Genomic DNA, 17,743 nt, shown 5'->3' with positions numbered 1-17,743 from the left:
TGAACGAAGGAGTCCCTACGCTATGTCATTGATAGCATTGATTGCCCATACCTCAGCATGCTGTGCAGCAAAAGTTGTGAAGATAAAAGCCAGGGCCAGTTCAAAATTGACCAATCCCCAAGAGAATGGTGCGTGGGCTCGTCCGGGATTTGAACCCGGGACCTCTCGCACCCAAAGCGAGAATCATACCCCTAGACCAACGAGCCACTCTTCTTCAAGCAGTGAATAATGTATGAAAATGAGGTTCAATCAACACTTCGATTATCTCATGAGATGTAACTTTGCTGAGAGATAATGAACAGTTTTTGTCACAAATAAGTTTTGAAAATGTTCTTAATACAAGATGTTGGTTGAAAATGCATGGTTATAGACTTGCACGAAAAGCAATATCACTTTTCTATAACAAAAACAATTATATGGGAACCAATATTTAATGACATTTCTAACTTGACTCACCACACACTCTAACAATCTATTGAGATGAATACAACTCAGGTCGCAGGAGTCTTCGTGTATTGTCCCTATGATGGCCGACTCATCCCAGAAAAATAAAACTACCGGGCAAAGAATCCGGAACTTCTTGCATTCAAAGCGAGAACCATACCCCGAGACCAACAAGCTACCTTTGTGTCGACATAACGCATAAATACGAGTACTTGTATACGAGGCTTCATGTAAAAATCATAACTTTTGAATAGTAAACTGACAGAGAATAGGACAATGAGTCAAGAATTTGCCCAGCTTGAGTCAGGCACAAACCCTTTCAATGACGCGATTTCTTGAATTGCTTATTTTACACTAATTTAGATTTTAATCATGATATCATCATTGGTGTCAGATTATTATCATGATATAAAGGCAATTGCTAATTTATTGATGAACGAAGGAGTCCCTAGGCTATGTCATTGATAGCATTGATTGCCCATACCTCAGCATGCTGTGCAGCAAAAGTTGTGAAGATAAAAGCCAGGGCCAGTTCAAAATTGACCAATCCCCAAAAAAATGATGCCTGGGCTCATCCGGGATTTGAACCCGGGACCTCTCGCACCCAAAGCGAGAATCATACCCCTAGACCAACGAGCCACTCTTCTTCAAGCAGTGAATAATGTATGAAAATGAGGTTCAATCAACACTTCGATTATCTCATGAGATGTAACTTTGCTGAGAGATAATGAACATTTTTTGTCACAAATAAGTTTTTAAAATGTTCTTAATACAAGATGTTGGTTGAAAATGCATGGTTATAGACTTGCACGAAAAGCAATATCACTTTTCTATAACAAAAACAATTATATGGGAACCAATATTTAATGACATTTCTAACTTGACTCACCACACACTCTAACAATCTATTGAGATGAATACAACTCAGGTCGCAGGAGTCTTCGTGTATTGTCCCTATGATGGCCGACTCATCCCAGAAAAATAAAACTACCGGGCAAAGAATCCGGAACTTCTTGCATTCAAAGCGAGAACCATACCCCGAGACCAACAAGCTACCTTTGTGTCGACATAACGCATTAATACGAGTACTTGTATACGAGGCTTCATGTAAAAATCATAACTTTTGAATAGTAAACTGACAGAGAATAGGACAATGAGTCAAGAATTTGCCCAGCTTGAGTCAGGCACAAACCCTTTCAATGACGCGATTTCTTGAATTGCTTATTTTACACGAATTTAGATTTTAATCATGATATCATCATTGGTGTCAAGTTATTATCATGATATAAAGGCAATTGCTAATTTATTGATGAACGAAGGAGTCCCTAGGCTATGTCATTGATTGCATTGATTGCCCATACCTCAGCATGCTGTGCAGCAAAAGTTGTGAAGATAAAAACCAGGGCCAGTTCAAAATTGACCAATCCCCAAGAAAATGGTGCCTGGGCTCGTCCGGGATTTGAACCCGGGACCTCTCGCACCCAAAGCGAGAATCATACCCCTAGACCAACGAGCCACTCTTCTTCAAGCAGTGAATAATGTATGAAAATGAGGTTCAATCAACACTTCGATTATCTCATGAGATGTAACTTTGCTGAGAGATAATGAACATTTTTTGTCACAAATAAGTTTTGAAAATGTTCTTAATACAAGATGTTGGTTGAAAATGCATGGTTATAGACTTGCACGAAAAGCAATATCACTTTTCTATAACAAAAACAATTATATGGGAACCAATATTTAATGACATTTATAACTTGACTCACCACACACTCTAACAATCTATTGAGATGAATACAACTCAGGTCGCAGGAGTCATCGTGTATTGTCCCTATGATGGCCGACTCATCCCAGAAAAATAAAACTACCGGGCAAAGAATCCGGAACTTCTTGCATTCAAAGCGAGAACCATACCCCGAGACCAACAAGCTACCTTTGTGTCGACATAACGCATAAATACGAGTACTTGTATACGAGGCTTCATGTAAAAATCATAACTTTTGAATAGTAAACTGACAGAGAATAGGACAATGAGTCAAGAATTTGCACAGCTTGAGTCAGGCACAAACCCTTTCAATGACGCGATTTCTTGAATTGCTTATTTTACACTAATTTAGATTTTAATCATGATATCATCATTGGTGTCAAGTTATTATAATGATATAAAGGCAATTGCTAATTTATTGATGAACGAAGGAGTCCCGAGGCTATGTCATTGATAGCATTGATTGCCCATACCTCAGCATGCTGTGCAGCAAAAGTTGTGAAGATAAAAGCCAGGGCCAGTTCAAAATTGACCAATCCCCAAGAGAATGGTGCGTGGGCTCGTCCGGGATTTGAACCCGGGACCTCTCGCACCCAAAGCGAGAATCATACCCCTAGACCAACGAGCCACTCTTCTTCAAGCAGTGAATAATGTATGAAAATGAGGTTCAATCAACACTTCGATTATCTCATGAGATGTAACTTTGCTGAGAGATAATGAACATTTTTTGTCACAAATAAGTTTTGAAAATGTTCTTAATACAAGATGTTGGTTGAAAATGCATGGTTATAGACTTGCACGAAAAGCAATATCACTTTTCTATAACAAAAACAATGATATGGGAACCAATATTTAATGACATTTCTGACTTGACTCACCACACACTCTAACAATCTATTGAGATGAATACAACTCAGGTCGCAGGAGTCTTCGTGTATTGTCCCTATGATGGCCGACTCATCCCAGAAAAATAAAACTACCGGGCAAAGAATCCGGAACTTCTTGCATTCAAAGCGAGAACCATACCCCGAGACCAACAAGCTACCTTTGTGTCGACATAACGCATAAATACGAGTACTTGTATACGAGGCTTCATGTAAAAATCATAACTTTTGAATAGTAAACTGACAGAGAATAGGACAATGAGTCAAGAATTTGCCCAGCTTGAGTCAGGCACAAACCGTTTCAATGACGCGATTTCTTGAATTGCTTATTTTACACTAATTTAGATTTTAATCATGATATCATCATTGGTGTCAAGTTATTATCATGATATAAAGGCAATTGCTAATTTATTGATGAACGAAGGAGTCCCTAGGCTATGTCATTGATAGCATTGATTGCCCATACCTCAGCATGCTGTGCAGCAAAAGTTGTGAAGATAAAAGCCAGGGCCAGTTCAAAATTGACCAATCCCCAAAAAAATGATGCCTGGGCTCAGCCGGGATTTGAACCCGAGACCTCTCGCACCCAAAGCGAGAATCATACCCCTAGACCAACGAGCCACTCTTCTTCAAGCAGTGAATAATGTATGAAAATGAGGTTCAATCAACACTTCGATTATCTCATGAGATGTAACTTTGCTGAGAGATAATGAACATTTTTTGTCACAAATAAGTTTTTAAAATGTTCTTAATACAAGATGTTGGTTGAAAATGCATGGTTATAGACTTGCACGAAAAGCAATATCACTTTTCTATAACAAAAACAATTATATGGGAACCAATATTTAATGACATTTCTAACTTGACTCACCACACACTCTAACAATCTATTGAGATGAATACAACTCAGGTCGCAGGAGTCTTCGTGTATTGTCCCTATGATGGCCGACTCATCCCAGAAAAATAAAACTACCGGGCAAAGAATCCGGAACTTCTTGCATTCAAAGCGAGAACCATACCCCGAGACCAACAAGCTACCTTTGTGTCGACATAACGCATAAATACGAGTACTTGTATACGAGGCTTCATGTAAAAATCATAACTTTTGAATAGTAAACTGACAGAGAATAGGACAATGAGTCAAGAATTTGCCCAGCTTGAGTCAGGCACAAACCCTTTCAATGACGCGATTTCTTGAATTGCTTATTTTACACGAATTTAGATTTTAATCATGATATCATCATTGGTGTCAAGTTATTATCATGATATAAAGGCAATTGCTAATTTATTGATGAACGAAGGAGTCCCTAGGCTATGTCATTGATAGCATTGATTGCCCATACCTCAGCATGCTGTGCAGCAAAAGTTGTGAAGATAAAAACCAGGGCCAGTTCAAAATTGACCAATCCCCAAGAAAATGGTGCCTGGGCTCGTCCGGGATTTGAACCCGGGACCTCTCGCACCCAAAGCGAGAATCATACCCCTAGACCAACGAGCCACTCTTCTTCAAGCAGTGAATAATGTATGAAAATGAGGTTCAATCAACACTTCGATTATCTCATGAGATGTAACTTTGCTGAGAGATAATGAACATTTTTGTCACAAATAAGTTTTGAAAATGTTCTTAATACAAGAAGTTGGTTGAAAATGCATGGTTATAGACTTGCACGAAAAGCAATATCACTTTTCTATAACAAAAACAATGATATGGGAACCAATATTTAATGACATTTCTAACTTGACTCACCACACACTCTAACAATCTATTGAGATGAATACAATTCAGGTCGCAGGAGTCTTCGTGTATTGTCCTTATGATGGCCGACTCATCCCAGAAAAATAAAACTACCGGGCTTGGATTCCGGAATTTCTTGCATTCAAAGCGAGAACCATACCCCGAGATCAACAAGCTACCTTTGTGTCCACATAACGCATAAATACTAGTACTTGTATACGAGGCTTCATGTAAAAATCATAACTTTTGAATAGTAAACTGAAAGAGAATAGCACAATGAGTCAAGAATTTGACCAGATTGAGTCAGGCACAAACCCTTTCAATGATGCGATTTCTTGAATTTCTTATTTTACACGAATTTTGATTTTAATCATGGTATCATCATTGGTGTCAAGATATTATCATGATTGCTAATTCATGGATGAACGAAGTAGTCCCTACGCTATGTCATTTATAGCATTGATTGCCCATACCTCAGCATGCTGTGCAGCAAAAGTTGTGAAGATAAAAGCCAGGGCCAGTTCAAAATTGACCAATCCCCAAGAAAATGGTGCTTGGGCTCGTCCGGGATTTGAACCCGGGACCTCTCGCACCCAAAGCGAGAATCATACCCCTAGACCAACGAGCCACTCATCTTCAAGCAGTGAATAATGTATGAAAATGAGGTTCAATCAACACTTCGATTATCTCATGAGATGTAACTTTGCTGAGAGATAATGAACATTTTTGTCACAAATAAGTTTTGAAAATGTTCTTAATACAAGATGTTGGTTGAAAATGCATGGTTATAGACTTGCACGATAAGCAATATCACTTTTCTATAACAAAAACAATGATATGGGAACCAATATTTAATGACATTTCTAACTTGACTCACCACACACTCTAACAATCTATTGAGATGAATACAACTCAGGTCGCAGGAGTCTTCGTGTATTGTCCCTATGATGGCCGACTCATCCCAGAAAAATAAAACTACCGGGCAAAGAATCCGGAACTTCTTGCATTCAAAGCGAGAACCATACCCCGAGACCAACAAGCTACCTTTGTGTCGACATAACGCATAAATACGAGTACTTGTATACGAGGCTTCAAGTAAAAATCATAACTTTTGAATAGTAAACTGACAGAGAATAGGACAATGAGTCAAGAATTTGCCCAGCTTGAGTCAGGCACAAACCCTTTCAATGACGCGATTTCTTGAATTGCTTATTTTACACGAATTTAGATTTTAATCATGATATCATCATTGGTGTCAAGTTATTATCATGATATAAAGGCAATTGCTAATTTATTGATGAACGAAGGAGTCCCTAGGCTATGTCATTGATAGCATTGATTGCCCATACCTCAGCATGCTGTGCAGCAAAAGTTGTGAAGATAAAAACCAGGGCCAGTTCAAAATTGACCAATCCCCAAGAAAATGGTGCCTGGGCTCGTCCGGGATTTGACCCCGGGACCTCTCGCACCCAAAGCGAGAATCATTCCCCTAGACCAACGAGCCACTCTTCTTCAAGCAGTGAATAATGTATGAAAATGAGGTTCAATCAACACTTCGATTATCTCATGAGATGTAACTTTGCTGAGAGATAATGAACATTTTTTGTCACAAATAAGTTTTGAAAATGTTCTTAATACAAGATGTTGGTTGAAAATGCATGGTTATAGACTTGCACGAAAAGCAATATCACTTTTCTATAACAAAAACAATTATATGGGAACCAATATTTAATGACATTTCTAACTTGACTCACCACACACTCTAACAATCTATTGAGATGAATACAACTCAGGTCGCAGGAGTCTTCGTGTATTGTCCCTATGATGGCCGACTCATCCCAGAAAAATAAAACTACCGGGCAAAGAATCCGGAACTTCTTGCATTCAAAGCGAGAACCATACCCCGAGACCAACAAGCTACCTTTGTGTCGACATAACGCATAAATACGAGTACTTCTATACGAGGCTTCATGTAAAAATCATAACTTTTGAATAGTAAACTGACAGAGAATAGGACAATGAGTCAAGAATTTGCACAGCTTGAGTCAGGCACAAACCCTTTTAATGACGCGATTTCTTGAATTGCTTATTTTACACTAATTTAGATTTTAATCATGATATCATCATTGGTGTCAAGTTATTATCATGATATAAAGGCAATTGCTAATTTATTGATGAACGAAGGAGTCCCGAGGCTATGTCATTGATAGCATTGATTGCCCATACCTCAGCATGCTGTGCAGCAAAAGTTGTGAAGATAAAAGCCAGGGCCAGTTCAAAATTGACCAATCCCCAAGAAAATGGTGCTTGGGCTCGTCCGGGATTTGAACCCGGGACCTCTCGCACCCGAAGCGAAAATCATACCCCTAGACCAGGGGTCGGCAACCTGCGGCTCCGGAGCCGCATGCGGCTCTTTTGAACCTTGACCGCGGCTCCGGGGCGGATGCTAGCGAGGGGAGGAGGCGCACTGTGACACCTGCTCTGGCGTTGCCGCTGCTGACAGCTCGCCGCTCAGCTCCACACTGCCCGCCCGGTGACAGGCAATAACGTTGCCGTTGCTTTGTCACATGTTTGGAAGAAGTAAAAACCTTCCTGGGCAGCAAAGAGCTCACCTTTGCTGAGCTGGAACAGCCAGAGTGGCTGGAAAAATTACATTTTATGGTAGACATGACAGCACATCTAAACACGCTAAATACAACCCTTCAGGGGAAAGGAGGCACAGCCCTGCACATACTGGAGGAGGTTTTGGCATTCGAGCGCAAGTTGACAGTGTTTGTCAAAGATTTACAGAGAGGTACACTGTCTCACTTTCCCTCTTTGAGAGAGTTCAAACAAAGTCATGATACGATAAATTTGGAATATTTCAAGTCTGCAATCACCACAATGCAAAGTTCGTTTGGGAAACGATTCTGTGAGTTCAGATAGGAAAAAACGACATTATCCTTCCCTGTCACTCCCCTGGCGATCGATCCATCCCTATTGAATATGACTGCATTTGCAGGTGTAAGTCAACCTGATCTTGAGATGGAACTGGCCGATATAGCCGACAAAGATATATGGGTGTCCAAGTTCAAATGCTTGACCGCTACTCTTGAGGATGTTGCCCGTCAGAAGGCCATTCTGGCTCAGAATCATAAATGGAGTGATATTGAAAACCTTCCCAAACAGGACAAACTTGTATTCGAAACATGGAATGCCATCCCCAACACTTATATAAACATGAAAAAGTATGCATTTGGAGTCCTGTCGATCTTCGGCTCCACATATGTATGTGAGCAGGTCTTCTCCAACATGAACTATATTAAAAACAAACATCGATCACGCCTCACAGATGACAGCTTGCAAGCCTGTGTGAAAATGAAGGTGACGTCTTACAGCCCTGATGTGCAGACACTGTGCACTGAGGTTCAGGAGCAAAAATCCCATTAACCAGGTAATTTAGCTATTAATTTGCAAAAATATATTTTACATTGTTAAGTGAAAAAGTCCTTTTTTTATTCAGATTGACAGCTGACTGCACGATCCTGTATATAGCAATAAGGTAAGAAACAATATATGCAGTGTTATATTTGTTTTAATAGTTGCAATGGTTTTGCGGCTCCCAGTTTATTTTTTCCTTCGGAAACAGGTCCAAGTGGCTCTTTATGTCTTAAAGGTTGCAGACCCCTGCCCTAGACCAACGAGCCACACGTTTTCAACCAGTGAATAATGTATGAAAATGAGGTTCAATCAACACTTCGATTATCTCATGAGATGTAACTTTGCTGAGAGATAATGAACATTTTTGTCACAAATAAGTTTTGAAAATGTTCTTAATACAAGAAGTTGGTTGAAAATGCATGGTTATAGACTTGCACGAAAAGCAATATCACTTTTCTATAACAAAAACAATGATATGGGAACCAATATTTAATGACATTTCTAACTTGACTCACCACACACTCTAACAATCTATTGAGATGAATACAACTCAGGTCGCAGGAGTCTTCGTGTATTGTCCTTTTGATGGCCGACTCATCCCAGAAAAATAAAACTACCGGGCTTGGATTCCGGAATTTCTTGCATTCAAAGCGAGAACCATACCCCGAGATCAACAAGCTACCTTTGTGTCCACATAACGCATACATACGAGTACTTGTGAAGTATTGGAAATGACGGCAGGAAACTCCTTGACGGGTAACACACTTCTTTTATTAAATCTTCGCTTATCTCGATACAACGTGTAGTCTCTATTCTTCCGCGTACGGTCACCAGACACCGGTACAACTCGTAACCTCTATTCTTCTTATAACACACCGTACTGAACTCGTGTAGACTCCAGGCCTCTGGCTACACACGCCTCACTCGTCTCGTGTGGACTCGCCTCGTGTAGACCCTATGCCTCTGTCTACACACACATCACTCGTCTCGTGTAGACTCTTCTCGTGTAGACCCTATGCCTCTGGCTACACACACATCACTCGTCTCGTGTAGACTCTTCTCGTGTTGACTCTTCTCGTGTAGACCCTATGCCTCTGGCTACACACACATCACTCGTCTCGTGTGGACTCTTCTTGTGTAGACTCGTCTCGTGTAGACCCTACGCCTCTGGCTACACCCATATCACTTGTCTCGTGTAGACTCTAGGCCCCGGCTACACACTCGGCATGCTGACACTGCATGCTCACCCTACACCCCGCCTCTGGGATACACAGAGTCCCGGTCCTCTCAGGACAGCGGGACTAGGTACCGCAGGGCCCTGGCTCTTCCTCCCGTCTTCAGTCTTCGCTGGTTACACTCTCCCCGTGCGCCTGTGCGCATCCCCTTATATAGTCGTTCCTCCCGGGAGACGGAGCGGATGCGGACCTCGATGCGAGCATCGCTTGTTAGTGAACCAATCACAACGCGCTATCTCTACAATCCTTTTTCCCCAACGCGTGTTTTCACTCACCAACCAATCACGCCGCGCTGCCACTCGATCACTCCCACACCTGCACGTCACCGGCACCCAGCCAATCAACACCACACAACCCACGATCCCGCGCTGACCCCTGATCCCTCACCGTCAGCGCGCGTCACCACACACACATCCAATCACAACGCGCTGCCACCTGATCGCTACCCCAGCGCGTATCACCACTACATCACCCCCCCCCACATAGCTCGCAGCCGTCCCGGCTGCTAACCAACAACCTCCCACATCGTCAACACAACAAACCCCCCCCCCCCCCCCCAGTGTGCCCCGTAACACAACAACAACACAACAGCAACCTATGTACAATTTGACAATAACCACAAGAAAAGTTAACAATACCACACACAACACCTTATAAAAAAAACTATATACAGCCCGACGAACAACATAATAAAAACGATTTCTAGAAAACGAACGCGCCCCGCGTCTCTGCAACTAACGAAGTGACGAGGCGCTCCCACTGCCCCGACTCCTCACGTGGCAGGTCAAACAAAGTAGCGCGACCTGGCGCGAGTCCGTCTGGCCGGTCCGTCATACGGGACGGGACACTGACGACCGTCAGGCGGCTCCGGCTGCTCTAGACGGCGTGGAACGGGCCTGAAAGGCCCGGCCCCGCCACGAAGATCCGGCCGCCGGTGGTCGGCAGCTGTCAGTTCCGAGACACCTGGGAGCAGATCAGGCGGAGACATGTGAGGATTAGGCAGAGACATTTCCCCCTTTGGGTCGTCGGTCACGTCACATGCTCGGCCCTCACGACACAATGGGAGGCCATATGGAGGCGAGAACGGTTTCAGTCGGGAGGGGTGGACGTACCACCGTCGTTTTCCCCATTTTATCTGAACGCACTGGGGCCATGCAATGCGCACAATCTCCACGGGCCCCCGCCATGGCCTCAACAATTTAGGCGACGTAGCCAAGGGCGCCTGAGGGCAATGCAGCCAGGCCCTGTCACCCGGTTTCCATTCGTGCACGGACACCTTCCGTGCCCGCAGTCGTTCATTAGCAATTTGGCGAGCCCGCGAATTAAGCCGTGCGGCCTCCCTTGCTTCTGTTAGCTTGTGAATATTGAATTTAATATGTTCTGCCAATTTAGAATTGGTTCGTGGAGCGGACAGGCCAAGCTGCGTTTCCATGGGCGGGTCGGCTTCCCGACCGTACATCAAATAGAATGGGGAAAACCCTGTCGCTGCATGGGGGGCCATTCTGTACGCGGCAAGGACCCCCGGGACCTGCAGGTCCCAATCTACATGTGCCTCACACACCTGCTGGCACAGCATAGAAGTCAAAGTCTTGTGAAGTCTTTCCACCATCCCGTCTGTCTGCGGGTGGTACGGGGAGGTACGCACCTTTTTAGTACCCAATAAATCGCACACCTCTTGCAACAATTTACTCGAAAAATGTTTACCTTGGTCGGTCAGCAAGCGTTCGGGAGCCCCCTTGTCCAGGACATAGCCCTGGACAAAGGCGTCCGTCACAGCCGCTGCCGACTGGTTGGCGAGAGGCCACGCCATAGGCCACCGGGTGAAATATTCGACCCCCACCAACAGGTATTTATTCCCTCTAGGCGTGACTGGAAAAGGCCCCAAAATATCGAGTGCAACGAGCTCGTTAGTGCGCGAGACCTGAATAGACTGCAGCGGTGGATTAGCTAGCACGGGCGGTGGTTTCCGTCTGGCGCACTCAACGCACCCCTTCAAAATATTTACCACGTCACTCCCCATTCCCGGCCAATAATAGTCACGCTGAAGCAGGGCAAGCGTTTTGTTTACTCCCAAATGCAAGAGGCGTTCGTGTGCGGCTAAAACAACTTTCCCCCTCACAGCAGAAGGCACCACCAGCGCATGCCGCCGGGACAAACTGTCCCATCTCATCAACATGCCCTGTTTAAGTACATAGGAGCCAGTTCGCTCCTGGTCCTCTTTAGGACCACCCACCCTGCGGCGCAATGCTAGCAGGGAGCTGTCCGCCATTTGGAGGCGGCCCCACTCCCCCAGCGACAATGAGAGCAGCGAGTCCCGATCCTGATAGGTAGCGGGGACATCCCCGATTGGCGCGCCCGCAGTCGCAGCCAATGTCCCCTTATATTCCACACCCGGCGGTTTACAGCGCGCCGATCCCGATAGACACGCACATTTCTGACACGGCAACAATCGCGACAGGGCATCGGCATTTGTGTGTCGCAACCCCTTACGGTATGTGGTCGTGAACTGATAGTCTTGGAGGACTTCCAACCACCGTGACAATTGGCCCGAGGGTTGGGCGACCCTCAATGAATACTGTAGCGCCGCGTGGTCCGTCCGGACCGTAAAGTGACGCCCATAGAGATACGGTCTGAACTGTTGTACAAAAAAAACAATGGCGAGCAGTTCACGACGGGTGACGCAGTAGCGCTGCTCAGCCGGAGACAACACCCTGCTACCATAAGCGACCACCCTTTCGACTCCCCCAACGACCTGGGACAGTACCCCCCCAATGCCCGTGTTGCTAGCATCCGTGTCTAGCAAGAAGGGACTCGCAAAATCCGGATAACGCAAGGGTGGGGCACCCACCAAGGCGTCCCGGAGGGCGCAGAACGCGGCCTCCTCTTCCGGTCCCCATTTGAACTTCACACCCTTCGCCGTAAGAGCGTGCAAGGGTTTTGCAATAGTGGCGAAGTGCTCAACGAATCGGCGATAATACGAAGCAAACCCAATGAAACTGCGCACGTCTGCAACTGACGTGGGTGTCGGCCATGAACTGACACAGTCCGTCTTTGCGGGATCGGTAGAGATCCCCGAAGAGTCGACAATGTGACCCAAGTATCTAACGGACTTACGAAAAAGGTGGCATTTGGCCGGTTTAAATTTCAATTTAGCCGATCGCATTCGCAAGAACACCCCTCTCAATCGCTGGAGGTGTTCCTCAAATGTTTTACTGAAAACAATGACATCGTCAAGGTAAATTAAGCACGTCTCCCACTGCAAGCCTGACAAAACCAACTCCATAAGGCGCTGAAACGTCGCTGGAGAGGAGTGAAGTCCCATGGGTAACCGGTTAAACTGGAACAGGCCCCCTGGAGTCCGAAATGCCGTCTTAGGTTTAGACTCTTCGTCGAGTGGCAACTGCCAGAATCCCGATAACAAATCAAGAGTCGAAAAATATCGCGCACCAGACAATGCATCGAGGGACTCGTCCATCCTGGGGAGCGGATACGCGTCAGCCACAGAAATCTTATTCAGGCGACGGAAATCTACGCAAAATCGCAAGGAGCCGTCTTGCTTCTTAACCAGCACAATAGGTGCTCCCCACGGACTGGAGGAAGGCGAAATAATGTCGGCTTCAAGCATATCGTTAACGGCCGACTGAACATGTTCCTTTTCAGCCGGAAGGGATTTAACCTGACCGGTGCCGCATCGCCCGTGTCAATGTGGTGGCGTAACAAATCCGTACACCCAATGTCATATTTATGTTTACTGAACACATCAGAAAATTCCATTAGTAACTCACGCAGCGCACCCAACTGCACCCCTGACAAATCGTCCAAGCCCGCGCACAGCGAATGGACCCATTCAAGGTCCTCCCTCGGTTCAATATTCTGCGTGGGGCTCGGATCAACATGCGCAACCAGCCGCTCCTCCGCAGGAACCCGTGCCGCGTGAGCCAGCACGGTACCCTGCTGAATGACGGCTGGCCGCGATCCAGCATTTAAAACCATCACAAACGGATCCTTGTCCGCCCGAACCAAAGTGTGAGCCACCGACAAATCGACCCCTCCTACAGCCCTGTTAGAAGGACCCAAAAGCATGCCTTGTTCCGAAGTCCCCTCTACCCATGGTTTCATTAACCGGAGGGGAATTAACATCTGTGAACCCGGGGGCACGTGCACGGTCTGCGTCGCCAATGCTTGTATCGTGGCGCACGCCGTCCGAATCTCAGTAGGGCTCGTCAAAAATGAAATGCGGCGACCCGAAGGTAGTTCAATGCAACGCTGATCGATTAGAATTTTAATGGGCATCTTAGCCAAAAACTCAGTGCCCAATAGACAAGGAACCGCCAAAGAAGACGAAACAAAAACGGGTCCCGACAATTTGATATCTCCAATGCAAATGGACGCCCTAATCTGACCGATAATGCCCAACGATCCCCCATTTGCGGCGAAAAACGGCACATCCACTGGGAGCAGTGGACGGCACTGGACGGGGAGAATGTTATAAATGAGGTCAGATATAATAGTCGCCGACGCCCCCGTGTCCACCAATACCCTGACCTCTACCCCATCAATAGAACCCGCAACGACGGATGAACCCGCTGAAGCAGCCACAATTCTATGTCCCAACTCCGACCACTCAATGTCTCTCCGGTCCCGGCCGAAACCCCCTCGCCGTACCGAATCCCCGAACCCTAACCGGCCCTCTTCCATCGCTCCGCGACGGCCCATGCGTGTCGAGTGTGTGGGCCGAGCATGTGAGGTGCCGCGACTTGCCGGGGTTTGTAGGGATGCCTTGGGGCCTTGGTCGTCGTCCAGCCGAGATCCCATGGCGCGCTGACGGGGAGCGCGGCAACCGGATGCCACGTGGCCCCGGAGGCCGCAGTTGTAGCACGTGATGAGGGTCGTCGGTGATCTCGGTTGCTCCAGCTTGCGGGTCGATCGCAGAGGCGACCGACCCCCCGACCTCCAGTCCCCCGGTCGTCCCGCGGTGAACGCCTCCTCTCGCGGACTGACGACTTGTAGTTCGGTGATCACCGGACCCGGAGTTGAGGCCACAGTAGCGTTGCAGACGACCCCCTGTTTGCGTTGAAGGGCCTCGTGCGCTTGTATACTCGTAGCGACCCGTAAGGAAGAAATGTCGATCTCGTCGGCCGTGTTGATGGGGACCCCCAGGTCCTGTGCCAACTTAAGCAGCTGCTCCAAAACCATCGCATCCTGGCCCTCCTCGTCCATCCGAGGGAATGCAGCATCGGCGAGAGCCAGCAACGCCGTGCGATAGGCGAGCGCGGTCTCCGCGTCCGCCTTCCGCCTCGCATAAAAATGATGGCGGCACGCCGAGGGAGGTCCGTAGACCCTGGCCATGAGACCCAGTGCTGCCTTAAGCGTGGATCGGTCCGACCTCCGAGCTGACATGAAGGCCGCGAGCGCGTTGTCGTCCAACATGGCAGGCAATGCCCGCAGCGCCGTAGCATCGGACCAGGCCGACATCTCCTGATGCGCCAAAAACCTGCGGTGAAACTGGCCCCAGTCCCCGCCTTCCGTCTTGAAGGCTGACAATGCGGGGAGGCGCTGTTGAAAAATGAAGTCGTCCTCTGCGTCGTGGTTCCTTCCCGCCGCGCCATCGGTGTGTAAGATGGCGGCTCCAATGGCGGACGCCTGATGGCGGTCCGCAGCGCGCGTCGATGACGTAAGATGGCGCGCTTGGAGACCCGCAACCACGTGGCGGTCGCCGTTCCCGCCAAAAGTCGCCGCCGATGAAATGGCGGGAATCGCCAAGTCATTTTGGCGGGAATCTGCAGGGCGATCCTGTAGAATGTCCGCTGCCGTCTCCGCTCCTGCCGACGAGCTGATCTCCGCCAGGATGGACGCGGCGGCGAGCAGCAGCTCCGCCAGACGAGAGTGCGCCTCCCGGAGCACGGCCTCGGTCCCCCGCCGCTCCTCCGGCGCCGCCGGCGGATCCTGCAGCGTGGGCCATTCTTCGTCCTCACCCCCCGACGGCAGCTGGCCCGGGTCGTCAAGGTTGTCCTCGCGGTCACTCCCGTGGGTCCGAACGGTCTTCCTCGTATCCATGCTTGGAAGACAGTTTCACTTCTGACGCCAGTTGAAGTATTGGAAATGACGGCAGGAAACTCCTTGACGGGTAACACACTTCTTTTATTAAATCTTCGCTTATCTCGATACAACGTGTAGTCTCTATTCTTCCGCGTACGGTCACCAGACACCGGTACAACTCGTAACCTCTATTCTTCTTATAACACACCGTACTGAACTCGTGTAGACTCCAGGCCTCTGGCTACACACACCTCACTCGTCTCGTGTGGACTCGCCTCGTGTAGACCCTATGCCTCTGGCTACACACACATCACTCGTCTCGTGTAGACTCTTCTCGTGTAGACCCTATGCCTCTGGCTACACACACATTACTCGTCTCGTGTAGACTCTTCTCGTGTAGACTCTTCTCGTGTAGACCCTATGCCTCTGGCTACACACACATCACTCGTCTCGTGTGGACTCTTCTTGTGTAGACTCGTCTCGTGGAGACCCTACGCTTCTGGCTACACCCATATCACTTGTCTCGTGTAGACTCTAGGCCCCGGCTACACACTCGGCATGCTGACACTGCATGCTCACCCTACACCCCGCCTCTGGGTTACACAGAGTCCCGGTCCTCTCAGGACAGCGGGACTAGGTACCGCAGGGCCCTGGCTCTTCCTCCCGTCTTCAGTCTTCGCTGGTTACACTCTCCTCGTGCGCCTGTGCGCATCCCCTTATATAGTCGTTCCTCCCGGGAGACGGAGCGGATGCGGACCTCGATGCGAGCATCGCTTGTTAGTGAACCAATCACAACGCGCTATCTCTACGATTCTTTTTCCCCAAAGCGTGTTTTCACTCACCAACCAATCACGCCGCGCTGCCACTCGATCACTCCCACACCAGCACGTCACCGGCACCCAGCCAATCAACACCACACAACCCACGATCCCGCGCTGACCCCTGATCCCTCACCGTCAGCGCGCGTCACCACACACACATCCAATCACAACGCGCTGCCACCTGATCGCTACCCCAGCGCGTATCACCACTACACTTGTATACGAGGCTTCATGTAAAAATCATAACTTTTGAATAGTAAACTGAAAGAGAATAGCACAATGAGTCAATAATTTGCCCAGAATGAGTCAGGCACAAACCCTTTCAATGATGAGATTTCTTGAAATGCTTATTTTACACGAATTTTGATTTTAATCATGGTATCATCATTGGTGTCAAGATATTATCATGATTGCTAATTTATGGATGAACGAAGTAGTCCCTACGCTATGTCATTGATAGCATTGATTGCCCATACCTCAGCATGCTGTGCAGCAAAAGTTGTGAAGATAAAAGCCAGGGCCAGTTCAAAATTGACCAATCCCCAAGAAAATGGTGCTTGGGCTCGTCCGGGATTTGAAACCGGGACCTCTCGCACCCGAAGCGAAAATCGTACCCCTAGACCAACGAGCCACACGTTTTCACCCAGTGAATAATGTATGAAAATGAGGTTCAATCAACACTTCGATTATCTCATGAGATGTAACTTTGCTGAGAGATAATGAACATTTTTGACCCAAATAAGTTTTGAAAATGTTCTTAATACAAGATGTTGGTTGAAAATGCATGGTTATAGACTTGCACGAAAAGCAATATCACTTTTCTATAACAAAAACAATGATATGGGAACCAATATTTAATGACATTTCTAACTTGACTCACCACACACTCTAACAATCTATTGAGATGAATACAACTCAGGTCGCAGGAGTCTTCGTGTATTGTCCTTATGATGGCCGACTCATCCCAGAAAAATAAAACTACCGGGCTTGGATTCCGGAATTTCTTGCATTCAAAGCGAGAACCATACCCCGAGATCAACAAGCTACCTTTGTGTCCACATAACGCATAAATACGAGTACTTGTATACGAGGCTTCATGTAAAAATCATAACTTTTGAATAGTAAACTGAAAGAGAATAGCACAATGAGTCAAGAATTTGCCCAGATTGAGTCAGGCACAAACCCTTTCAATGATGCGATTTCTTGAATTGCTTATTTTACACGAATTTTGATTTTAATCATGGTATCATCATTGGTGTCAAGATATTATCATGATATAAAGGCAATTGCTAATTTATTGATGAACGAAGGAGTCCCTACGCTATGTCATTGATAGCATTGATTGCCCATACCTCAGCATGCTGTGCAGCAAAAGTTGTGAAGATAAAAGCCAGGGCCAG

General features: G+C 46.9%; 7 non-coding genes across 7 annotated transcripts; all 7 read right to left on the bottom strand.

Moving 5' to 3' along the window:
* Positions 1 to 134: 134 nt before the first annotated feature.
* Positions 135 to 206, bottom strand: TRNAP-UGG (transfer RNA proline (anticodon UGG)). Its single transcript has one exon. It is a non-coding gene; the product is annotated as a tRNA-Pro (tRNA).
* Positions 207 to 1,011: 805 nt separating this feature from the next.
* TRNAP-UGG (transfer RNA proline (anticodon UGG)) lies at positions 1,012 to 1,083 on the bottom strand. The gene has a single exon. It is a non-coding gene; the product is annotated as a tRNA-Pro (tRNA).
* Positions 1,084 to 1,888: 805 nt separating this feature from the next.
* Positions 1,889 to 1,960, bottom strand: TRNAP-UGG (transfer RNA proline (anticodon UGG)). The gene has a single exon. It is a non-coding gene; the product is annotated as a tRNA-Pro (tRNA).
* An 805-nt stretch (positions 1,961 to 2,765) lies between these two features.
* TRNAP-UGG (transfer RNA proline (anticodon UGG)) lies at positions 2,766 to 2,837 on the bottom strand. The gene has a single exon. It is a non-coding gene; the product is annotated as a tRNA-Pro (tRNA).
* Positions 2,838 to 4,519: 1,682 nt separating this feature from the next.
* Positions 4,520 to 4,591, bottom strand: TRNAP-UGG (transfer RNA proline (anticodon UGG)). Its single transcript has one exon. It is a non-coding gene; the product is annotated as a tRNA-Pro (tRNA).
* A 793-nt stretch (positions 4,592 to 5,384) lies between these two features.
* Positions 5,385 to 5,456, bottom strand: TRNAP-UGG (transfer RNA proline (anticodon UGG)). The gene has a single exon. It is a non-coding gene; the product is annotated as a tRNA-Pro (tRNA).
* Positions 5,457 to 6,260: 804 nt separating this feature from the next.
* TRNAP-UGG (transfer RNA proline (anticodon UGG)) lies at positions 6,261 to 6,332 on the bottom strand. The gene has a single exon. It is a non-coding gene; the product is annotated as a tRNA-Pro (tRNA).
* Positions 6,333 to 17,743: the final 11,411 nt, after the last annotated feature.

This window comes from Lampetra fluviatilis, chromosome 24 (assembly GCF_964198595.1).
Source record: "Lampetra fluviatilis chromosome 24, kcLamFluv1.1, whole genome shotgun sequence".
NCBI classification, from domain to species: domain Eukaryota; kingdom Metazoa; phylum Chordata; class Hyperoartia; order Petromyzontiformes; family Petromyzontidae; genus Lampetra; species Lampetra fluviatilis.
Note: the sequence above shows the minus strand (reverse complement) of the source record. Positions and strands in the feature narration are given on the sequence as shown.